At 41.9% G+C, this 26,026-nt stretch overlaps 1 long non-coding RNA gene across 1 annotated transcript in view; it reads left to right on the top strand.

Annotated features, from left to right (window-relative positions):
* Nucleotides 1-26,026, top strand: part of LOC140197343 (uncharacterized) — a 31,508-nt gene that overhangs the window by 4,054 nt on the left and 1,428 nt on the right. Inside the window, exons 2-3 of the long non-coding RNA XR_011885919.1 lie at nt 5,803-5,928; nt 23,914-24,055. This is a non-coding gene — a long non-coding RNA (uncharacterized lncRNA). The remainder of the gene's footprint in view (nt 1-5,802; nt 5,929-23,913; nt 24,056-26,026) is intronic.

Below are 26,026 nucleotides of genomic sequence, written 5' to 3'. Positions count from 1 at the left end.
TTTTTCAGCTAGAGAGGCAGCTAAATTGCTTGCAGCGCAGAGGGGTCATTCAGGCAGCTGAGGTGGATCAGTTAAGAATGGACCAGATAGACAGGGGCGCCCAGTCCCATGACCTGATTGCTTGGGGTCTCCGACAGTCTCGTAAGATGCACCACCCTCCATCTTTTGTTGAGCTGATCAGAGAGGTACAGGAAGAGGAGAATGTGGCAGAGGCACGGGAGGACTCCGTCAGCAGGGTACAGTCCTCGGTAGTAGTTCCCTGTGGCAATGTGACCACAAATAGCCTACTCCGGGAGCAGTAAGGGAGACTGTGGCAGAGTTGAGAACGGAGATATGTCACCTGTTATCAATGGGTGTGACCACCCCACCCCCCACATGATGGAGCTGATGGGGGTGTGGATTCCCCAAGGGGACGAACAATGCGGAGGGCTGCTGGCTGCAGGTGTCATGCCAGAAGGAGAGTGAGCCCCTGGGTACCTAAGCAGGGAGAGTCGTTGGGAAAACCTAGAGGAGACCCGGTGAGGGAACACATTCCCAGCAATGTATCAAGGAACCCCCAAAAGCGAAAGGTCCAATTCCTGAAGGCTTAGTGGGACCATGCTCCAGCGTAGCGCTACGAATAGAGGGTACTTATGCTAAAGCCATACTTGACACCGGGTCACAGGTCACGTTGTTGTACCATTCGTTTTACAACCGGTACCTGAAGCACTTACCATTGACACCATTCAGGGCACTGGAGATCCAGGGAGTTAGTGCTATTGATTATCCATACGATGGTTATTTGTCAGTGAAACTGGAGTTCTCGGAGGCTGATGTGGGAGTGTCTGAGGACCTTGATACATTAGTGCTGGTTTGTCTGGACCCTGTTGAGAAGAGCAGCGTTTCAATTCTGGTGCGGACCAACACCCCTCGTGTGAGGAGGCTCATGGGGGCCTGCAAGGAGAAGGCTGGCAAGAGCTTTCTGGGAACATTGTCCGTGCACCCGGTGTTTTGAGCTGCTTTTGAGGAAGTGCATGGCTGCATCAGGCCGGATACCGAATTTAAACGAGCGACTGTGTGGTTCACCCAATTGAAGCCAATGGTGGTACGGCCGGGGAAGTAGCAAGAGTGATGGGGACCCCCAAATTTCTCGGAGTGCCTGAGGGCGAAGCCCTCTTAGCGGCGCTCTGGAAGACCACGAGGGGGAGTTGGGATTTCCTGTTGGGGTACTGGTGAGGCCCTAATTGCAGAAGGCCTCCGTTGTACAGCCAAGCAGAATGGCAGTGATTGTCAGGAACACTAGGAAGAGGGAGGTCACCTTCAAGCGGGGGATGCCCCTGGAGCATTTGTTCCCGGTGATGGTAATGTCTAGTGCCCCCGTGAGGCACGCCGGGGAGAAACTATTGGAAAAGGGGGAAAAGTTGACGGCTGAGTCATTCAACTTCGGGGACTCCCCGGTGCCGCCGGGTTGAAAGAGGAGGCTGGTAGAGAAGATGTTGAAGCTGGAAGGTGTCTTTTTCATTGGCGAGTTTGATGTGAGTTGTTCCAAGAGCACCTGTCGCACTATCCAGGTGACTGAGGATACCCCATTCAGAGAGAGGTCGTGGCGACTGGCCCCTGCAGAGATGGAGGACGTTCGGCAGCATTTGTGTAAGTTGAAGGAAGCTGAGATCATCACCAAGTTCTGAAGCCCCTATGCGTCCCCAATAGTGGTGGCCTGAAAGAAGAATGGGAAGTTATGGATGTGTGTGGACTATAGGACTCTGAACAGGCGCACCATCCCTGATCAGTATACTGTCCCGAGGATTGAAGACGCATTGGTCTGCCTGAGTGGTTCAGAGTGGTTCAGTGTGCCGGACTTGAGGAGTGGATATTACCAGATCCCCATGAGTGAGGCTGACAAAGAGAAGACGGCATTTATATGACCCTTGGGATTTTTCCAGTTCGAAAGGATGCCTCAGAGCATCTTGGGAGCTCCTGCAACCTTCCAGCGGGTCATGGAGAAGACGGTAGGGGATATGAACTTGCTTGAGGTATTGATATATCTGGATGACCTCATAGTGTTTGAATCCACTTTGGAAGAACATGAAGTGAGGTTACTGAAGGTGTTGGGCTGCCTGAAAGCTGAAGGGTTAAAACTTTCCCTGAACAAGTGCCAGTTCTGCCAAACATCTGCTAGCTATGTTGAGCACATAGTCTTATGGGATGGGGTAGTTTTAGACCCAGCTAAGATTGAGGCAGTTACCACTTGGCCAAGACCCAGACTGTGAACACTCTGCACTCATTCCTCGGGTTCTGTGGTTTCTATTGGAGGTTTGTGAAAGGCTACTTGAAAGTGAGTCACTCTTTGAATCAGCTTGTGTGCGGTTACCCTCCGTTGGGGAAGAAAGGGAGGGGAATAAAGGACTGGAGAGTAGAGAGTATCTTAGCCCATTGGAACCCTTTCGACTGAGGCGGAATGCAAAATATGAGGAAGCCTTTCAGTCGCTGAAGGAGCTGCTGACCCAGGCGCCAGTGCTGGCTTTTGCAGACCCCTGATTGCCGTATGTGCTGCACACAGATGCCAGCCGAGAGGGTTTAGGGGGGGCGTCCTGTATCAAGAACAGGGCTCCGCGTCGAGGCCCGTTGCGTTTGTCAGCCGGAGTCTGTCGCCGTCCGAGAAAAACTATCCTACGCACAAGCTGGAATTACTGGCGTTGAAATGGGTAGTGGTGGATAAACTGAGTGACTACCTCTACGGGGCCAAGTTTGAGGTGAGGACGGATAACAACCCCCTAACTTATATCCTGACCTCGGTGAAACTGGATGCCACAGGCCATCGGTGGTTGGTGGCGTTGTCTGCCTATGATTTAGCCCGAAGTACCGGCCAGGGAACCAGAACATTGATGCAGATGCTTTGTCCTGACGATCGCATGAGGAACTGGACAGGGATGAGGTGTGGGAGAACGTTCCTGCCCCAGGGGTGAAGGCCCTGTGTCAGTTTCCCATCACCGTGAAGGCAGAGGAAAAAGAGGGGCAGGATCGAGCAGTGGATCAATTGGGCGTTTCTGATGATGCCATCCCCCAAGATTATTGTAACCTGACTGCTCTGAAGACAAATCAGCTGCTGGAATTGAGTGCTGGTGAAGTGGCAGCTGCTCAGCGAGATGATCCAGGCATTGATACCATTTGGGCGACGGTCGGAAAGGGAGACATGACTCAGGTGGAGAGGACGAAACATGTGTCGATGTCTCCATTACTACGAGAATGGTCTTGGTTGGAGTTGAAGAACCCGATCTTATACTGGGTCACGTCACCCCCAGACCAACCCCGGTGTTGCCAGCTGGTTCTGCCCGAGAAGTGTCAGTGGATGGCGTTGAAATCACTTCATGATGACTCTGAACATTTGGTGGTGGAAAAGACCTATGGATTGCTCAGAGACCGGTTTTACTGGCCCCAAATTAGATTAGAGTAGATTATGAAGACACGCAGTCCTCTTTTATTGTCATTTAGTAATGCATGCATTAAAAAATGATAAAATATTTCCTCTGGTGTGATATCACAAAATTCAGGACAGACCAAGACTGAAAAAACTGTCAAAACCACATAATTATAACATATAGTTACAACAGTGCAACAATACCATAACTTGATGAAGAAGTCCATGAGCACAGTAAAAGATCAAAGTCTCAAATGTCCCACATCTCACGCAGACGGGAGAAGGAAGAAAAACTCTCCCTGCCGTGCCCGACCACAATCCGTCTCTGAGTCATCCGAAAAATTCGAGCCTCTGAATCAGCTCTCTGTCACCGAGTACTGAGCACCATCTCTGTCCAAACGATCCGATCTCAATCTCAGTCGCCAACAGCAGGCAAAGCCGGGGATTTTGAGGCCTTCCCTCTGGAAGATTTCTTGATCGCGCAGTAACGACAGCAGTGAACGAGCTTTTCAGAAATTTCTCCTATGTTCCTCTGTGCTTTCACATCTGTCTCCATCAAATCAGAATTGTCCACAGCCCCTATTTAACAGATATGATATCATTTTTCACCGGAGGGTTGTGCACGCGCGGCATGCTGCTCTCTCTCCTCCCGCCGTTTTTTGAAGTCGGAGGTTGAAGAATACCGCAAGTCATGCATTCGATGCATACTGCAGAAGACACTGTCTATGCGGGCAGCTCCTTTGTCCCACTTGCAGAGTATGGGGCCTCTGGACCTGGCGCGTATAGATTTCCTGTCCACAGAACCCAATGCCAGCAACACCGTGAATGTCTTAGTCATCACGGACCACTACATCAGATATGCTGAGGCTTTTTCTACCAAGGACCAGAGGGTGCCTACGGTGGCAAAAGTGTTATGGGAGAAGTATTTCATTTATTATGGCCTTCCCAGGTGAATTTATAGTGATCAGGGACAGGAGTTTGGAGGAGCCTCATCCGTGAGATACTGGGCATGCTTGGAGTCCAGAAGTCGAGGACCACATCCTATCACCCACAGGGTGATTGCCAGCCAGAGAGGTTAAATCAGACCTTGCTAGACATGCTTGGGACACTGGAGATCAGTAAGAAGAGCAAGTGAAGTCAACATATTGGGCATCTGGTTCACAGTTATTAATGTACAAAAAATGAAGCTACTGGGTACTCGCCATATTATCTGATGTTTGGGCATGAGACAAGGTTGCCTATTGACCTTTGTTTTGGGACTGACGAGGGTGACTGAACACCGAAGACTTACCTCAGGTACGTGTCTGACATGAGAAGAGAGTTGAAAAGGGCTTATGAATTAGCTGGGGTTGCAGCTGCCAAGCAGAATCAAAGGAATAAGAGAAGGTTGATCAAAAGGTGAGGTTCTCCCAACTCCTGCCGGGAGACAGAGTCCTCATAAAGAATTTGGGGCTACCTGGAAAGCACAAGTTACTTGACCGCAGGGTGGCTACGCCCTATGTGGTGGAGAGTCAGATGCCAAACCTACCAGTTTTTCTGGTGAAACCAGAGGAGAGGAATGGACCTAACAAGATTCTACATCGGAACAACCTGTTGCCTCTGGGCCAAGAGATGCAGGTAAACCCAGAGCCCGACTTGGAACCTACCCCTAGTAAGAGGACTCTTTAGAAACACGGGGTGACTACCAGGCCCCCAACAGGTGAGGTTAGGCCGGCCCCCATCCCTGAGAGGGATACTGATTCAGAGGATGAGGACCTGGATGTATGGTATATGCTGCCTTTCGCTAACTGTCCATTGATTGAGGAAGAGACTCTAGACCCTTCTCCCGCTGAGTCAGGTGAAGTTGTGGGGTGGGGGGGCTATCTGTGGGCAGCCTGGGTAGCAGCAGGACTCTGCAGGGAGGAAGTGGGGTTTGATCACAAGACAGAGGGCTCCGAGTTGCAGGTGGACACAAGTGATATATCGGGGGAGGACTCGCCAGGTAGACCGGAAGTATCCCCAGTAGTTTCAGAACCTGAAGAGTTAGATGATGTGGTGCAGAGGTCTCAGAGAATTAGGACACCACCAGATAGGTTGGCCTACGTAGCACCAGCGGAACAGAGTGTGACCCCTACTGTATTGGGGAGCTATGTCACAGCCTTTTACACCTGGATTGGGCTTTGTGTTTTGCAGGAAGGGTTGGCAAATTCTCTCAACGTCATAAGGACATGACCAAATTTGGTGGGGGGAGAGTGTAACATGCGGTAGGGTTTCACTGCTGTGTAACATGCTGTGAGGTTTCACTGATAATGTGATGGTTTCTCTGTAGCAGCAATGTTTGGGTTATGACTAGAGATAATGGGGTTTGGAATGCTGTTGTTCTTTCTTCTGAGTCTGAAAGAGAGATTTTTGCGGTCTTTTGCCAGGGAGAAATGAGGAGAGAAGACATGAATGGAGAGAGTTGGTAGACTGCCGGACTGGGTGGACTTGGAGCGAGGGTCTGAAGGGTAGCGACGATCGGAGGAGGTCAATGGTGGACGATCGGCTTATCAGTGAGCTCCAACATTGCACAACAGGCTGCTCATAAGATTGGGCCCTTTTTCCTTTTTTTTTGTTTTCTTTACTAACCATATAGACAAAGTAAGAGCTATAAAGCTTAATAGTTTTAATTGCATATTATGTACTGTTTGTTTTTTCGGGGTACTGATTTGTAACAAGGGACACATTACACAACATCCACCCAAACGAGATTTCTTAAGTTTGGCCGGGCCGGGGGGTGTCACCCCCTATATTAAGCGCTAGCCGAAGCAAGAGTTACACACACAGCATAAAAACAAGTGGTCTCAACACCAACATGTCTTGTTTGGACATGGCATTAAAGATTATGGGGAGAAGGCTGGGAACTGGGGCTGTGGAGGAGAAAAACAAAAGGAACAGTCATGATTGAATGGCAGAGCAAACTCGATGGCCAGATGGCTTAATTTTGCTTCTCTGTCTTCTGGTCTTATGTATGCCAGACTGACAAGGCAGAGCAGGTAAAGATAAGAGGCATATGACTCTAAAGGCATTAGTGATAATAGTGATTTTTTAAACTCAACATTTTTCTTCATGGTAGTCATTGAAATGCTAAGAATTTCATTTTATTAGCATTTAAGTGCTTTGTGTTTTGTTGGTGAGGTTCAAGCTCATGTTTCTGGATTATTAGTTCAGTACTCAGTACTTTAATCCACCAATTTAATGACTAAATTACAATTTCCTCTTAATGTCAGACTCTATATAACTTTTGGCTCTTGGTACTGCTATAAACAATTCGTTTAATACTATCTAAACTATTGGAATATAACCAAGTTAACTTGAATTTCATTTGCAGATTTTTTTGTGATTAACATTCCCAGATTATATTATTTTTTGTTTGTTTATTTGAAAAGCATCATTTTATGCATTTAAGTCCAAAATATAACCAACTGCTCCTGAATGTCAAAGTACTATCATAATCATGATTATGATTATCATTACTGGATCAGTGAACCTGCCCATGTTAATAATTTAGGATCAACTTATCAAAATGGATTGCAGCAGTGGCTGAACTTAAATTCAACAAATTAAATGAAACAAAATGCAATGTACAAGTGACTAAAAAATGACTGGATCATTATGCAGAGTATATGATATTTCTTGGCGACACATTATTAATTTAACGTATGACCAGTCACTTCTCCTATTATTTGATTTGTTGTTTTGATGGAGAAACTTACAGACATTATACCTCTGTAAACAAACCACAGCAAGCAGTTCTACTCTGTACAGCCCATATACCCTTTTGTAATTTTGATTAAAATTTCTGTCTTTTTGTATCTTAGAAATTATCAGATGCAGTTGTTGACAGAATTATAAAATTTAGACCATGCTTGAGTGTGAATGTGTAAAGCGATGTGGGGTGTGTGCAATAAGGACAGCACGTGGATGCGTGTCGAACTATATGATTCACTAGATAGAGTGCAGGATGGAGTAAATGAAATTGCCTGAGATTCAAGATCAAGTTCAAAATACATTTATTTCCAAATGTCTATGCAGTATATAATCCTAAGATTCGTCTTCCCACAGAGAGCCACAAAACAAAGAAAATGGAATTTGTTCAAAGAAAAACAATAAAACCCCAACACACAAAAAAAAAACAAATCGTGCAACTGCAAAAAATTGAGTGAAAAACACAGAAAATAAAACATCAAACCACAAAGTTATTGAAACGGTCTAGGAATGTCCAGCTTAGTTCAGTTCAGTTCAGTTTAGCTCAGTGTCATTCATTGACCGCAGGCTGCGGATCCAGTCCATGCAATCAAAATCGCAGAAATTAGCAATAAATAAGGAGGAACCAGAAATCAGAAGCACCTCGTATCATGGACTACAGAGTCCAATCCACAAACTGCATCGGTTAAAACGTTGCCCAAGACCGAAGACCCTGGCACCCTCCTCCGGCAGCATCAGTCGAGAGGGAGAGAGAAACGAGTTGAATGCACTAAGTTCTACGCAAGTAACCTGTTCAAAGATTGGAGATTGCTTTGGAAACATTGTGAACCATATATTGACTCACATATAGTCAACAAAACAGAAATGATGCAAGTTAAATTGTTTATTGTATTTCTTTGGTCACAGGGAGAGAAAATTGTACCAAATTATAAAGGCTTTAAATTGAGACTCAGAAGAATGTAAGATATAGCAAAGCAAATGAAACCTCTCAAAGAATAAAGCCATTTAAGGTTACTGATTACTTACATTCAACTAGGAGCAGAAAACATCCTTATAATGTATACTTATAAGCTGATAATGTTTACAGATCATTATTATAGCACAGATTTGAATGACTTGTTCATTACATATTGGATTGGACAAAGATTCCAGACTAGACTGGGATCAGTGAGGGATGCTTGACAGTTTTGGGAGGGTCTGAATGCCATATCCTCCACAAAGTTAAATCTTGTGACATAGGGGACAGCAGGGCTTCACTTCCAGATGTCTGCTATGCTCTCCTTGACTACTAGAACAGGGAGGAACCATGTGCGCTTCCATGTCTCCCGGTGATCCTTTGGTCTCAGTATTTGAAGGTGATGTGCAGGCTGCCTTCAAGAGAGTGAATCCAAGGAAGGCACCTGGTCTGGATAGAGTACAATGACTGAGTACTGAAGACATCTGCCAACAAAATGGCTGGTGTATCTCTCGCTCCGGCAGTGTATGATACACACGTGCTTCAAGCAGCCTTCAATTGTACCGGTGCCCAAGAAGAGCATGGTAACCTGTTTAAATGACTGTCACCCAGTTGCACTTACATCCACAGTAATGAAGAGTTCTGAGAGGCTGGTGTTGAAGAATATCAGCTCCTGAGTGACGATTTGGATCCACTCCAATTCACCTACTTAAGCAACAGATCTACAGCAGATGCTATCTCATTGGCTGTTCACACAACCTTGGAACATCTGAACAGCAAGGATGCATACATCAGGATGCTGTTTATTGATTACAGCTCAGCATTTAACACCATCATCCCTTCAAAACTAATCAGTAAATTCCAAGTCCAGGTTCTCAATACCTTCTTGTGCAATTGGATCTCTGGATTTCTTCACTTGTAGATCCCAGTCCGTTCTGATTGGCAAAAACATCTCCTCCATAATCTCCATGAGCACAGGAGCACCGCAGGGAATTGTACTTAACTCCCTGCACTATTGGCTTTACAACTATGATTGTGTGGCTAAGTATAGCTCCAAAACCATATACAAGTTTCCTAATGACACCACTGTTGTGGGCTGTATCAAAGTGGATGCTGAATCAGCAAACAGGAGGGAGGGTGAGCACTTGGCTGAGTGGTGTAATAACAACAGCATCTCATTCAGTGTCAATGAGACCAAGGAACTGAATGTAGACTTCAGGAGAGGGAAACCAGAGGCCCATGAGTCAGTAATCATCGAAGGATCAGAGGTGGAGAGGGTCAATAACTTTAAGTACCTGGGTATCACTATCTCAGAGGACCTGTCCTGTACCCATCATATAAATATTACTGTGAAGAAAGCACAACAGTGCCTCTACTGCCTCAGGAATCTGTGGAGGTTCAGCATGTCATTGAAAACCTTGGCAAACTTCTATAGATATGTAGTGAAGGTATGCTGACTGGTGGTATTACAACCTGGTATAGGAACACCAATGCCTTTGAGAGGAAAATCCAAAAAAAGGTAGTGCCCAATACGTCACAGGTAGAACCCTCCCAGAGATTGAGCACATCCTCATAAACTGCTGCCATGGAAAAGCATCATCAAAGATCCTCACCACCCAGGCCATGCTCTTCTCTCACTACTGCCATTAGGTAAAAGGTACAGGTGCCTCAGGACTCACACCACCAGGTCCAAGAACAGTTACTACCCTTCAACCATCAGGCTCTTGAACAAAAGGGGTTAGCTACACTCTTTTAAGGACTCTGTTATATTGTTATATCTGCATTTGCACAGTTTGTTTACAGTTTACATTTCCTGATGTTTACAGTTTACAATTACTGTACTACAGATTTGCTAAGTACGCCAGCAGAAAAAGAATCTCAGGATTACATGTGGTGACTTGTACACACTCTGATAAGGAGTTTTACTTTGAACTTTGAACTTTCTGGATCTGACTTTGGCATGCATCTTTTGTCTTCTCTCAGGATTTAAGCCTGAGGGGAAAACTAACATGTAATGCAAAATTAAATCTAGAGAAATACATACGTATCAAAGTGAAAAGCTGTGGAATTTCCAAATCCGGGAATCAGGAATGGCAAACAGAAAGAACAGAAAATGCGGAGAAAGAGCAGCCAATATGTTTTTCGTGTTTTAAGTATTGCAAATTGGAATGTGCATATTTGAAAATAATTTCTGCAAACATTCCATAAAGAAGTGAGCTGAGCCATATTTTGATAGCGACAGGAGTTAGATTTAATGTGCCTACTTCAAACAAGCTAAACATTCAAAGGACCAGTAAGGTGTTGGTGGAAAGGTAAGCAGTGACTCTAGAAATATTTACTGTAACGTTGTTCAATAACACATCATCATCTCAAGGCAGTAAAAGCAATAAATGGGCTATGTTCTACCAGCTTACAATAAGATTATATAAAGCCAACTAGAAATGCTCCCTCTCAAACTGGTAAATGCAAGAATTAACAATGTTATTTTATGAATTTCATTGCAGTTGACCACAAGAAGGTCAATGCATACTTGGAAACAGTGAAATGCAGCAGATGAGCCCAATCAAGGTGCACAATAGCAAGATCAATCAATTTAATCATACAACTCACTTATACATGTGCAGTTTTTTATACAGCACAGAAATATTTGAAGGAAATATAAAAATTTTAGATAAAAGAAGAGTTGGTAGTGTGTTTCATTTTTGGAGAAATACAACCCTTCCACTAAATTGGGGAGATTGATGAAGAGGGGGCAATAATCTCAGCATGCATAACTTACTCTGTGTATACAGATTGGTATGTTTTGAGATATCAAAGTATAAGATGAGAATTTATCTAGATTTAAGTTATGCCTCTGGAATTTTGAAATGAAGCTACTACTTTATGGACATAATTGAAGACATTTTACCAGATTTAACAGAGAAAAAGTTTCAGTGTGCTAGCTGTAAAGAATCAGTTCTAATGTGAAGAGTTTGATGAATGGAGTTTCTTATAAATAAATTAATACTAATTGAAAGGAAAACCGAGCAAATTTTAGCAAATACTGGATCTGTACTTGGATATCTCAGTGAACTGAAAACCCTAGCTGATGACACATTGGTCTTTAAAGAAATGGGGAAATTGCATGATACCTGAAAACAGAAAATCTAGCGGAGCAAGATGACATTCAGAAGTCTATTTTATGAATCACTTAATCTCTAGAGATGGGCAAAAGCTAATTCTGGCCAAAATCAAAGCATAAAGGCATTGCTGTGTTTGATTGATGTAGCATGATCATAATGCTTTCTAAAGTTTGTTAAGCACTTGAGCAGGTTACCATTTTCGTGAAGAGTCTGAGCACTTAAAGAGCTGACCAAAAGAATACTAAATATCTCAGCCTGCATCCTCCATGGTGGACAAACTGGTCAATCCTGGTGGCCCAAACCTCCAGAGACTGAAGAGTAAATTTTTTACATGCAACATACACAAAATTCTGGATGAACTTAGAAGATCAGGCAGCATCTATGGAAATTAATAAACAGTCAACATTTTGGGCATAGACACTTCCTCAGGATGGGAAAGGAAGAGGGAAGACACTACAATAAAAAAGTGGGGGGAGGGGAAGCAGGCTAGCTAGAAGGTGATGAGTGAAGCCAAGAGGGTGGGAAGGTAAAGAGCTGGAGAGGAAGGAATCTGACAGGGAAAGATAGTGGACCATAAGAGAACGGGAAGGAGGATGAGATACAGGGGAAGTGATAGGCAGATGAGAAGAAGGGAATGGTCAGAGTGGGGAATAGAAGAAGGGTGGTAAATTTTTTATCTGAAATTTATATTCATTCCATCGGGTCAGAGGCTACTCTGATGGATAATAAGGTATTGTTCCTCCTTCCTGAAGGTGGCCTCATCTTGGCACATGAGGAGACCATGGACCGACATGTCGGAATGGGAATGGAAATAGGAATTAAAATGTTTGGCCATAGGGAAGTTCCACTTGATGGAGTGGAGGTGCTCAACAAATCTGTCGTCCAATGTACGGTGAGCATCAACATTGTCGAGGAGGTTGCATCAGGAGCACCAGACACATTAGATGATCCCAGGAGATTTGCAGGTGAAGTGTTGCCTCACCTGGAAGAAATGTTTGGGGCCCTGAATAGAGGTGAGGGAGGAAGTACATGGGCAGGGAGATTAGTGGGGTGGAAAGAATGGACAAGGGAATCGCAGAGGAAGTGGTCCTTGTGGAAAGCGGAGGCAGGTGGGAAAGTTAAGATACGTTTAGTGGTGGGATCCTTTTGGAGATGGTGTAAGTTGTAGAGGATGATCTGTTAGATGCAGAGGCTGTTGGTGTGGTAGGTGAGGAGAAGAGGAACTCTATCGCTGTTAAGGCAATGGAAGTTGGGAAGAGCTCTGGTATTCGCGAAATGGAGGAGATGCAGGTGAGGGCAGCATCAATAGTGGGGAAAGAGCAGCCCTGTTCTTTGAAGAAGCAGGACTTCTCTGATGCCCTGAGATGGAAAGCCGCATCCTGGGAACAGATATTCTGGAAACCAAGGAACTGAGAAAAGGGAGTAGCATATTTACAGGAGATAGGGTGGGAAGAGGTATAATCAAGATAACTGTGGGAATCAGTAGGTTTATTAAAGGTATCAGATGACTGTTCATTTCCAGAGATGGAATCAGAGAGATCAAGAAAAGAGAGGGTGGTGTCAGAGATGGACCAAGTGAACTAAGGGCAGGGTGGAAGTAAGAAACGAACATGATGAAATTGATGAGCTCAGAATGGGTGTATGAAGCAGCACCAATGCAGTCAAACGTTTAGCAGAGGAAGAGTTGTAGAGGATTACCAGGGAAGACTTCGAACATGGATTGTTACTAATGAGCATGGAGCATGATCAAGTGCATTAACTTCTCATTCTTAGGACTGAATTGCAGTGTACATGGATTGAGAGCAAGGAAGATCCTGGAGATAAGAGTCATGCAGAAATATGAGGGCCACATATTCAGCAAAATGGGGAAATATGTACACTGCTATTAGATTATTTCTGAAATTTGTGAGAACAAATTTCAGAAACATAAATCTTAATCTTAATCATTTTGGGCAAATGTGCTTGTCAACAAATTTCAGAAACATAAATCTTAATCTTAAACATTTTGGGCAAATGTGCTTGTCAACAGTTTTTTGTCTGAAAAACTCAAGAGGCAGTGTGACAGACATGGCATCCTGGAATGCTCTTCATAGCTTATGGTCCACAGTTTAGAGCAGACACTGTTTGTGTTGCTTAAAGGGCTGGCAGTTTAATCACAATACAAAATCAGTTCACTTTCCACACAGCTTAGGAAAGCAAGAAAATGCTTTGACTGACTATAAGGTTATAAAAAAGAAAGGACTAAAGTTTCAGCTATTTGATCCCACAGTTCTTCCTTGTCATGCTGTGAGACCATTTTTGATCCAACATTCGTCATGTCCACTTTTCTGCCTACTCCTGATAATGCTGAATTCCTTTGCTGATTAAAAGTCTTACGATTTCAGTGTGAAGTATACACAAGGATTTAGCCTCACCAATTTTCTAGACTAAGGAATTTGAAAAGTTCACAGCCCTTGGAGCGAAAAAATTCTTCTTCCCTCAGATTCAAGCATCCAAAATGTTTTAACGTCCTTATGGAATTCTTCTTCAAAACATCTATAATTCCACGCCATCTAGTGCAACAATGAGTCAAATATTAAAAGGTGCAATTGAAATTGTAATATCAAATCCTGTAAAGTTATCTTTCCTTATGAAGTACCTGTATTCTAGTGACATGGTTCCAGCATTTATAAGTTAATTATTGCCAAATAATCTGATATAGCATAGCACTAAACTCAACCTCCCTCCCTCTCAATTAACAGAAATTACTATAAGGAAAATTAATTGAAACAATGTTAGTTTTTTTATTACCCAATTCCAGGCATGAGCAAGAAGGATTAATGCATACTGAATGCTGAAACAGAAAAGATCTGGCCATGTATTGGTAGTCCATTAAAATTGCTAGATTTGCCTTAAAATTCAGGAGTAAATTATATAAATATACCTGGCACTTGGTAAAAGAAAGGAGTTGAACAAAAAGATTAAGATTTATGTTTGTGAGAGGTAATCTTGTATCAATACAGCGCTGCCAAAATAATTAAAACATTTGCAGAATAAAAAGAAACAGCAGAGTTGGGAAAGTCGAGTCTTATCATAACGGATTGTGTTGGTAGAGAGAGACTGATGAAAGTGGCCAGTCCTAATGAAAATAAATAAAAGGGAAGGGAGTCAAGAGGAAAAGATCAACACACTATTAATGAGATAACATGCATCCATGGGACACTGGCAAAACACAGAGTTCAGAGACAGAAGAATATGAAAGAGGCTGGAGAATTAAAACATCAATGCTGGAGGTACTTGGCAAATAAGCACATTGCAGTTGTTACAGCAGAAACATCAAAATATGGATCAATTCAGAAGATGAAAATGGATCTAGCTGGTCTAATCCATTTCTTATTGATAGGTTAATCCCACTTAAATATCTTCTCTCTCCCTCAATAAACAGCAACATTTTCTGCCTTTACCCAGGGCAGCAATAGCCAATACCAAAACCACGTCCAGTTAGGTGAGTGTAGGAAAGCTTTGGGCATATGTCAGTACTAGTTTTCTTTTTACACAGATATTCACTGCTAGGGGTGGTGGTAGGAGCTGATAAAATACGGACATTTAAGAGACTTTTATATAGATACTTGGATACAGGAAATGAAGGCTAAGTACTGTGTGGGAGGGAAGAGTTAGATGGATCATGAGGTAGCTTTATATAGGTATCATGAGTCAATGGACCTGGGTGGTGCTGTACTGTTCCATGTTCTATGTTATCAGATTATATACTTGGAGACAAATTTTAGCAGAGCAGAAAAGGAGATAGTGTAAGCATTTATACTGCACAAGATGTTTAAACATTTAAAATGTTTCTGTATTGACAATACGGATCAAATTTCACATCATATGCTGGTGATAATAAATCTGATTCTGATTCATAATGAGCAGTAAGAACAAGTCTTGAAGAAATCTCTAATATGTCAAGCTCCAAATTGATTTTAGAGCTCAACTGGTGATTCTGTATGACTGATCCTAGCTTTGGTAGATAAGTTTTCCCTTGGTCATATCAGATAACAGAGTTAAAGAAGTCTTTGAAGAAATCAGATGAGCATTCTGGGTGGGAAAGGAATCAAAGGAACAAAAAATCCCACCCATATATTTTCAGTTTTTAATTCCATTAGGCGAATACCTGAAGTGTTCATTTTTTGTTATTATCTGCTGACAACAGTTATTCTGAAGAGGACTGGGAGATACTTTGTTATCAAGTTTCTCAACGTGGTCTTCACAAGGTTCCCAGAATTGTAAGTGGAATATACAATATCGAACCAAAATACTACATATGTGACAGTATGGTTTGTTTTCATGTCATAGAGTCATAGAGCACTGCATCAGAGAAACAGGCCCTTCCATGCCAAACTATTAAACTGCCTAGTCACATCGACCTGCACCCAGACCATAGCCCTCCATACTCTCTCATCCATATAACTATCCAAATTTCTCTGAAATATTAAAATTGAACCCACATCTATCACTAGAGCTGGCAGCCTGTTCCACACTCTTACCACCATTTGAGTGAAGAAATTTCTCCTCATGTTCCACTTAAACATTTTACCTTTCACCCTTAACCCATAATCTCCAGCTGTTGTCTCACTCAACCTCAGTGGAAAAAGCCTGCTTGCATTTACCCTATCTGTATCCCTCATAATTTTGTATAGCCCTACCAAATTTCTCCTCAGTCCTCTATGTTCTAGGAAATAAAGTCCTAACCTATTCAACTTTTTCCTATAACTCAGGTCCTTAATTCCCGGCAACATTCTTGTAAATTTTCTTTACACTCTTTCAATTTTGTTTGCATCGCTCCTGTAGACTGGTGACCAAAACTGCACACAATACTCCAAATTAGGCCTCACCAATATCTTATACAATTTCAATACAACAACTCAACTCTTGTTCGCAATACATTGATATATGAAGGCCAATGCGCCAAAAGTTTTATTTATGACCCACTGTTCTATTGCACTCCTCAGTGCCCACTGTTCACACTGTAAGACCAATCCTAGTTGGTCCTCCCAAAGTGCAACACCTCACAGTCATCTGCATTAAGTTCGATCTACCATTTTTCAACCCACTTCTCCAGTTGGTCCGGATACAACTGCAAGGTTTGATAGTCTTCCTCACTGTCCATTACACTCCCAATTTTGTTGTCAACCACATATTTGCTGATCCAGTTTACCATATTATCATCCAGATCATTGATATAGATGACAAACAACAATGGACCCAGCACCAATCCGTGCGACACACTACGTGTCATGGGCCTCCAGTCAGAGAAGCAACCATCTGCTAACCACTGGGAGAAAGATATCCACAAGGATCCATGAACATCAACCGGCTGTCAAGTGGCATGACGAACTCTATTCTTTCCCATGAAGATCAACAACAGCACAGATTTGAATGGGCATCAGTGAAAGTCATGGCACAAGCAAACATGTGCTATGCAAGAGAATTCCCAGAAGCATGAGCAATTCTGTAAACACACTTTTAGACCTTGATCCTATTTATGAGCCAATGTTAGCAAAATTCCAGAGCATAACACACGAAGTTTGCCTCGCAACCAATCAGCAATCAGACTTCCTCCTACATCACAAATAAGTTTCTGTAATGATGACCAGTCAGCAGATTGATAAATGTATAAAGGCTATAACAGCACAGTGATGATGTCTCCTTGTATGGAGACAAAACTTTTGCAAGTAAATTGCCAGGAACAGTGTACAACTCAACCTAACCAATGACCACCTGAACCTATATTTTCTGAATTATTTCCATCTACTACCACTCTCTGTCTTCTCCTGTGAAGCCAATGTTTTATACAATTTACTACCTCATCTTGAATGGCAAGTGACTAAAAATTTTTGACAAACCTCCCATGCAGGATCTTTTCAGACTTTGCTAAAGTCCTTGTAGATATAATCCCCTGCTTTGCCTTCAACAACTTTCCTGGTAACTTTCTCAAAAGCCTCTCTAAGATTGGTTAGACACAACCTACAACACACAAAGCCACACACTATCCTTAATCAGTCACTACCTTTCCAAATATTTCTATATCCAATCCCTTAAAGTACCTTTCAATAACTTTCTGACTACTGATGTCAGGCACACTGGCCTATAGCTTCCTGCCTTATTCTGAGAATGGCAATAACTACCCTCCAATCCTCCGACACCTCATCCAGGCCTGAGGATGTTTAAAATATCTCAGTGTGGGCCCATGCAATGTCTTCACTCACCTCCCATAGGGTCTGATGGAACACCCCGTCAGCCCAGGGGAACTATTCACCTTAATTTGCCTCAAGACAGCAAACACCTTCTCGTCTGTAATCTGTGTAGGGTCCATGACCTTGTTGTTGCATTGCCTCACTTTTATAGGCTCTGCCTGTCTTGCAAGTAAATGCAGATGAGAAAGTCTATTTAAGATCTCTCTCATCTCTTTCAACTCCATGCATAGATTACCACTCTGATCTTTCAGAGGACCAATTTTTTCCCTTGCTGTTCTTTGGATCTTTTATCTGTAGAAACTCTTAGGATTCTTCTTCACCATGTTTGCTAAAGCAACCTCATGTCTTCTTTTAACCCTCCTGATGGTAGTCTCACATTTGTTACACTCCTCAATTACCTCATTTGTTACTACCTGCCTATAACTGCTATGCACCTCCTTCTTTTTCTTAACCAGAGCCTTAATATCTTTCAAAACCCAAGGTTCCCTAAACCTGTTAACCTTGCCTTTTAATCTAACAGAAATATTCAAATTCTAACTCTCAAAATTTCACTTTTGAAGACTTCCCACCTACCAAGTACACCTTTGGCAAAAAAACAACCTGCCCAATAAACACTTGAAAAATCTTCTCTGATCTCACCAACATTGTCTTTTCTATGATCTAGAATCTCAACTCAAGGACCAGACCTATCCTTTTCCATAATTACATTAAAACAAATGGTATTACGATCACTGGATGCAATATGTTACCCAACACAAATTCCAGTCACCGACCCAGTCTCATATCCTATCAGGAGATCTCGCATCATGCCGTCTATAGTTGAGACTTAATGTACTGATTAAGGAAACTTTCCTGAATACATTCAATAAACTCTTTCCCATTCAGCCCTTTTAGAGTTTGGGAGTTGCAGACAGTATGTGAAAAGTTAAAATCACCGACTATTACAGCTTTATGCTTCTTGCCACAGTCTACAACCTCAAGTTTGCTCCTCTAAATCCTGCAGATAGCTGGGTGGTCTCTAATACAATCTCAATAACATGGTCATACCTTTCTTATTCTTTTGTGTTACTTATAAAGCCTCACTCTCCAACCTGTTCCATCTGAGAAGTGCCATCACATTTTCCTTGACTAGTAAGATCACCTCGCCCTTTTAATCCTTCTTGTTCTATCATGCCTGTAGCAACAGATCTCTGGAATAATGAGCTTCCAGTCTTTTCCCTCCTGCAACCAAGTCTCACTAATAGCTACAATGTCATAATACCCTGTGATGATCCATGACCCAAGTTCATCCATCTTTCCCACATCACTCCTTTCATTGAAGGATATTCAGCTCAGAATATTGGACCCACCGTGCTCAACCTTTTGATTCCTGACTTTGTATGTAGGTTTAACAATATCTTTCTCCATAACTACTCCACTATCTGTTCTGGCACTCTGGTTCCCATTCCCCTGCAACTCTAGTTTAAACCATTCCCTGCCCCCTGCCCCACTTGCAACAACAGCAAACCCCACTAGGATATTAATCCCATCCCCTCTAGTTTAGTTGCAAATCATTCCTTCTGTATAGACCCCACCTTCCCTAGAAGGGACCTCAATGATCCAAAAATCTGAAGTCTTTCCTCCTGCACCATCTCCTTAGCCACATGATGAACTGTATGATTTTCTTACTTCTGGCCTTATTAGCATGTGGCATGTGAGGTAACCCTACAATCATGTCCTGTCCTTTATCTTAGCATCTAACTCACTGAACTCACTTTGCATTTGTAAATTTTTGCTGCTGTATCAGAGATCTCCAAAAAATAAATTGCATGACTTCTGTTTATATTTCCTTTTGAAACAATATCACAAATTACTCAGCTGAATCCAATTTGTCAATATTGTCAGCTCTCATTGGAGGGACTAAAGTATTGACCAAAGAACTATACTTATTATCCACAAGCAGCGATTCTGCATACATGGCTTCTCATCTATCACATCAAAAGCTCTGATAACTGAACATTCTCACTGGGGATGGAAGGATCCAAAACACCCAATTGGCAAGCCATTCAGCTGCCTTGAGGATGTCAACAGCTTTGAAAAACGAATGTTGGTGACAACACCTAATTACTTCAGGCACTTGAATAATAAAATACAGCATATTTGAACATGCATGGAATGAGAATAGACAGATTTGAACATAGGTTTGCTTTCAAAATTTCAGACAGGCTCTCTCATTGTAGAATATGATTTCCCCCTAACATCAGTCAAAACTGGAAAATGCTCCAAAATAAAAGATGAACTATATTCCTCACTGTTCAATTTTTAACCTCTGAAATAAATTTATTCCACATGAACAAATATTCTTCTAAAAGGCTTTAGCTAACAACATTTCAGGGAAATCTTCTGCACTTTTCTTTCTTGCTGTCAATAAAAAATCTGAAGTTGAGCATAGTGTTATTTGTGTAATTCTAGCAGAATCTGCAGAAGTTGATAAATAGCTAATCTAGTAAGGTTAACATGGATTGAATGTCAGTGTGAAATTTATTTTTAGGTTTAGCAAACAGAAGCATGTTGAACACCACTGAGAAACTTCTCAAAGCCAATAATCTTTTTATCCCCATTTTATGATGGTATTGGTGAGAAGACTGTTCTACAGAATAGTTGGCTGTGGATAATGCGTAAGTATTTATCTTTGGTCAATAGTTTAGTTCCTCTACAACTCCCAAAGAGTGAATTGGAATAGTTTTGCTGGACACAAATGATTTGATCATTATTTCAAAATTCAAAAACATGATATCCATTTCTCATATTCTGAGAACTTGGTTTGAAGGTCAATCAGTAGGCCAGCTGGTCTGGTGATTGTGAGCATATACTTATATTGTTGTCACTATGTTCAGATATGGCCCAAGTGTGGAGAGAGAGAGAGACACTGAAGAGGGTCGATAATTTGCAGACACTGAAGTGGGTCAATAGTTCACAGCAGAGGAGACTTACAAGGATGTTGCCTGGATTGAGGAGCATGCCTTATGAGAATAGGTTGAGTGAACTCGGCCTTTTTTCCTTGGAGTGACGGAGGATGAAAGGTGACCTGATAGAAGTGTATAAGATGATGAGAGGCATAGATCGTGTGGATAGTCAGAAGTTTTTTCCCAGGGTTGGAGTGGCTAGCACGAGAGGGCATAGTTTTAAGGTGCTTGGAAAAAGGTACAGAGGAGATGTCAAGGGTAAGTTTTTTACGCAGAGAGTGGTAAGTGTGTGGAATGGGCTGCCGGTGACAGTGGTGGAGGCGGATATGATAGGGTCTTTTAAGAGACTCCTGGACAGCTACATGGAGCTCAGGAAAATAGAGGGCTATGGGTAACCCTAGGTAATTTCTAAGGTAAGGACATGTTCAGCACAGCTTTGTGGGCCGAACAGCCTGTGTTGCGCTGTAGGTTTTCTATGTTTCTCTGTTTCTATGCCTTTATTGCAAACAAAGATAGAGGGAAATGAAAACAATAAATACTAGGCCAAACAGACCCGTTAACTAAATCTGTCAAATGGAAAATGAAGCTAACACTGCGGCTGAAACGATAACTAAATGTAAAATGAAAACTGCTAGTCTTCAAAGTTATTTGACACAACAGTCCAATTTCTCAAGCAAGGCCGAATACAAGCAGGCAGCAAAAAGTTGCAGTGCTTTCCTCAAGTCTCGGAAAGCGCTATGGCGAAAAGAATGGAATTAATTGCCATCACAATGAAATAGTAACTAGCTGACACATGCATATTCACGAGCACAGATGCTGTATCTGCTGCGCTACCAAATCTGTAGTTGTGACAATTGTAGTGAGGTGCAAAAGCATCTTACCTGCATACAGCAGCAACATTCTCCCTGTGTATATGAACTTTTTCAGGAACATATTGTATGACAATGAACAGCCATTGATGTAGTATGTGCACAGTGAATAATGAATGGGCTTTGGAGTAGCATGGGTATGCAAGGGCTGTGATCAGGAACTCAGCAGGCAATTAGAAGCATAGGATCTGGGAGAGCATTGGACCCTGTGCTCTGGACCATCATTCCCACAATCCGGATCCCAGAATCTGGGCCTCTGTACCTTCCTCTGCAATCGGATCCTCAACTTCTTAACTAGAAGACCACAGTCTGTGCGGATTGGTGATAACATGTCCTCCTCACTGACGATCAATACTGGCGCACCTCAGGGGTGTGTACTTAGCCCACTGCTCTACTCTATATATACACATGACTGTGTGGCTGGACATAGCTCAAATACCATCGATAAATTTGCTGACGATACAACCATTGTTGGTAGAATCTCAGGTGCTGATGAAAGCGTTTACAGGACTGAGGTATGCCAATTAGTGGAATGGTGCCACAGCAACAACCTGACACTCAATGTCAGTAAGACAAAAGAGCTGATTGTGGACTTCAGGAACGGTAAGATGAAGGAACAATCCTCATAGAGGGATCAGAAGTGGAGAGATTGAGCAGCTTCAAGTTTCTGGGTGTCAAGATTTCTGAGGATCTAACCTGGTCCCAACATATCAATGTAGTTATAAACAAGGTAAGACAGCGGCTATACTTCATTAAGAGTTTGAAGAGATTTGGCATGTCAACAAATACACTCAAAAACTTCTATAGTTGTACCATGGAGAGCTTTCTGACAGACTGCATTACTGTCTGGCATGGTGGGGTGGGGGGGGGCGCAATGCACAGGACTGAAAGAAGCTGCAGAAGGTTGTAAATCTAGTCAGCTCCATCTTGGGTACAAGCCTACAAAGTACCCAGGACATTTTTAGGGAGCGGTGTCTCAGAAAGGCAGTGTCCATTATTAAGGACTTCCAGCACCCAGGACATGCCCTTTTCTCACTGTTACCATCAGGTAGGAGGTACAGAAGCCTGAAGACACACACTCAGCGATTCTTCCCCTCCGCCACTCGATTCTTAAATGGACATTGAATCTTTGGACACGATGTCATTTTTTTTTTGCTAACATACAGTATTTCTGTTTTTGCACATTTTTTAAATCTATTCAATATATGTAATTGATTTATGTATTTATTTATTATTATTATTAGTTTCTCTGCTAGATTATGTCATTGGGTGTATTAAAGGTGGAGGTAAATAGGTTCTTGATTGGTAAAGGAGTTAAGGGTTATGGGAAAAAGACAGGAGAATGGAATGAAAAGTAAGTAGTCATAACTAATGTTGGGGCAGTCTCAATGAGCTGAATAGTCTAATTCTGCTGCTTTATCATACAGTCTTATGGTCTTATATAAGCAATGAGATGAAGATTATAAAACATACCTGCAATTCAAACATGTAAAATATTAAGAATAAAAATGGCATTTGTAAGCATTCCATGTCCCTGACAGTGATCCTACTGTGCCTGACATTGTTTTGCAAAAAACTATGGTCATATGCTTGCTCATGAATTCATTAATGTTCTATAACTCCCACTTGTTCAGCGGTCTGTAAGCAAAAATCAATTCCTGTTCAAAACCTTTTTCTTCTAGTTCTAAGAGCAATATTTATTCTCTGTACTGATTTTAGCCTATCAGTGAATTGAATGTATAGGCAGAAATGCAGAAGGGGTATAATTATAATACATGTTGGAGACTGGATGATTCAGTTTTCTTGATCTATGTCTTCTTTTTGGATTCAAACTTAGTGCTAGGATGGGTATATCTTATTCTCACCGAAGCCTGAGACTCCTCTCCCTTATTGTTTCTTGTTAGAATCTCCTAGTCTTGCTGGAATGTAGCTTAGTTCTTAGAAATATTGTGTTTCATCTTACGTACCTTCCGTCCCTCTTCCCTCCGGGAGAAGGCTCAGGAGCTTGAAGACTTGTACAGCCAGGTTTGGGAACAGCTTCTTTCCAACTGTGATAAGACTGCTGAACGGATCCTGACCCAGATCTGGGCCATACCCTCCAAATATCCAGACCTGCCTCTCATTTTTTTTGCACTACCTTACTTTCCCTTTTCTATTTTCTATTTATGATTTATAATTTATAATTTAAAATTTTAATATTTACTATCGATTTGTACTCCAGGGAGCACGAAGAGCAGAATCAAATATCGTTGTGATGATTGTACGCTCTAGTATCAATTGTTTGGAGACAATGAAGTATAAAGTATCATTGTGTTTGTCTGAATGGCTTTTTGAGGACAGAAGCTCGACTACCACAAATATTGCTGCAAGATAAAAAGACGAAAGCTAGAAGCTGAAACAACATGTGTCTAGTGCTTACCAGGAGTAGAAATATAGGCTGTCAGGGACCAAAGATAGAACGTCTTATTTTACATATATATTTCTTTACCTTGTTGAGGGTGCAGAAAGGTGAGAGAAGTATTTCTTCCAGTCATTCTTCAGTTTTCTTTTAGCGTGACGCACCAGTCAGCCATTCTTGTCTGGTGCGTGGTGTCAGGGTTGGTCTCCTTTTGGATAACCGGGTCACGATATGAACGTTCCTGACTCGACCCTTTTTTTTTTACGAGGCCAAGTGGCTAGCTCGACGCTCAACCCGGCACGGATGGAAAGTATGCTCAGGGGGACGGCCCGACTTGGATTCGAACTCGGGAGCCTTCGCTCTGGAATCCGGCACTGATGCCATTGCGCCACCAGCCAGCCTATTCTTCAGTGAGTGAGCTCTACTTTCCACTCCTCAACTACACATCCTGGCCCATTGAGCATGAATAACGATATTCTTGGCTTTGTGATGTTCACCACCTTCAGTCAATTTAGCAACCCACTTCCATTCCCAGATGTTTTCCACGTGTCACTCTTCAGTGGCAGCGCTTAATATTTCCACTATTGGCTCTATCTCATTGGAAAATGCTTAGCTCTCCTGTAACAGTTCTAAGCAGTTCAGTGATCAATGTGACTGCTATTTTTAATATAAGTAGGCACTGTGGTCTTCACTGTGGTCTTTAGATTCTGCATTGATTCAAGTGCTAAGATCTTTTTATTTGATTAGTATCTTCTATAATTTTACAGTTCACTGAGATTTCTGCCTACTTTTTTTTGTAATTTATTTTTTATTGAATTTCATATCAAACAAACATTTCATAAGATATATTTCAGATACTGTACATATATATCATATAATCATATTTGTCACAAATCTCCACATAATATTTATCTGAGGTATACAGTTATAGAAAGGAGAGGAAAGAAAGAACAATCGAAAGAAGAAAACTATGTACAGAGTAGGGAGTGATCTTTTTTTACAACATATTCGTTGACTTGTGAGAATAAAATCAGGCCTATGAGGTGTTATGTAGTTAAACCATTTTTTTCCAGCATGAATAAAATTGTTCCAACTTATGATTAACAGATGCTGTTATCTTCTCCATTTTGTAAATGTCCATTGTAATTTCCATCCATACATTTATAGTTGGGCTCTCCTGTGATAACCATTTCCTTGTAAGAGTCTTTTTACCAGCCACCGGCAGTACATTCATTCAATATTTATCTCTTTTCAACCATTCTTGAGGTATATACCCAAAGTATATGGTCTTACTCTCTAAGGGTATTTCACATTTAAAGGTCTGCTCACTTCTTACAGTGGTTTGTAATCACATTTCCAGTTTTAATCATTCCAATGTTGTCAAATGTACTTAACAGCAGCCTGTTAGTGTAACCCTTTACAGTAGCACTGATTGATTGCTGTTCCATTCCCATCATTGTCTGCAAAGAGTTTGTATGCACTTCCCGTAACTGTGTGGGGTTCCACCGGGTGTAACATTTCCTTCCACATTTCAAAGACAGAGGAGTTAAAGTTAGTAAGTTGTGTTATGTTGGCACAGAAGCACCTTGCTGACTGTGTTGGCTCTTGACGCAAATGATCTATTTCACTATGTATGTTGTTAGTTTGATATACATATGACAAATAAAAGCTAATCTCTAAACTCTTAGTTGCACAGCTCTGAAATTTCCAAGCTAAACTTCTGTCCACTTCTCCACACTATCTAACTTCAACCCTGTTTTATGTCCAACATCTTGATCCATATTTTTGCAATATTTCATACTTTCCCTGACTCAGTATCAGATTTTGTTTTTGATTACACTCCAATAAAGAGCTTCAAGATCACTTTTTATGTTGAATTATTACATAAAAGCTAGCTGTCGAATAGAGGAAGATCTATACCACTTTAATCGCTCGAAAGTTGACTTGAGAGCATCTGTGTCTGCAAATTCAATTGCAATTCACTGTTTTTTTCAGAGAGTTATGCAATTGAAAATCAATTTCTCCATGAGAAAAGCAAGATAATGACCACTTCTGGGTCATTTCACTTAGCTCTGAAAATTCAATCAGGCAGTTGCAGTGTCTGTCAAACTGCAAAACCACTTTAAGGCTATACAGCATGATGATACTCTTCATGCATTGCACTTTTTGGAGTACTGATGGCCCATATTAACTCAGGAAAACACACAGGAACACTGAAAAGTCTGGATAGGAAAACTGATACTTCTATTAGTAGGAGAGTCTTGGATTCAAGGGCACAGCCTCAGAAAAAAGGTATTTCCCTTTAAGTCTGAGATGGGGGAGGAAGTTCCTCAGCCTGGAGGTGATGAATATTTGGGCATGGAGAGCAGTCGAAACCAGGT

The sequence above is a fragment of the Mobula birostris genome, chromosome 5 (genome assembly GCF_030028105.1).
Source record: "Mobula birostris isolate sMobBir1 chromosome 5, sMobBir1.hap1, whole genome shotgun sequence".
Lineage (NCBI taxonomy): Eukaryota > Metazoa > Chordata > Chondrichthyes > Myliobatiformes > Myliobatidae > Mobula > Mobula birostris.
The sequence above is the reverse complement of the archived record's forward strand: the minus strand, read 5'-3'. Positions and strand labels throughout refer to the sequence as shown.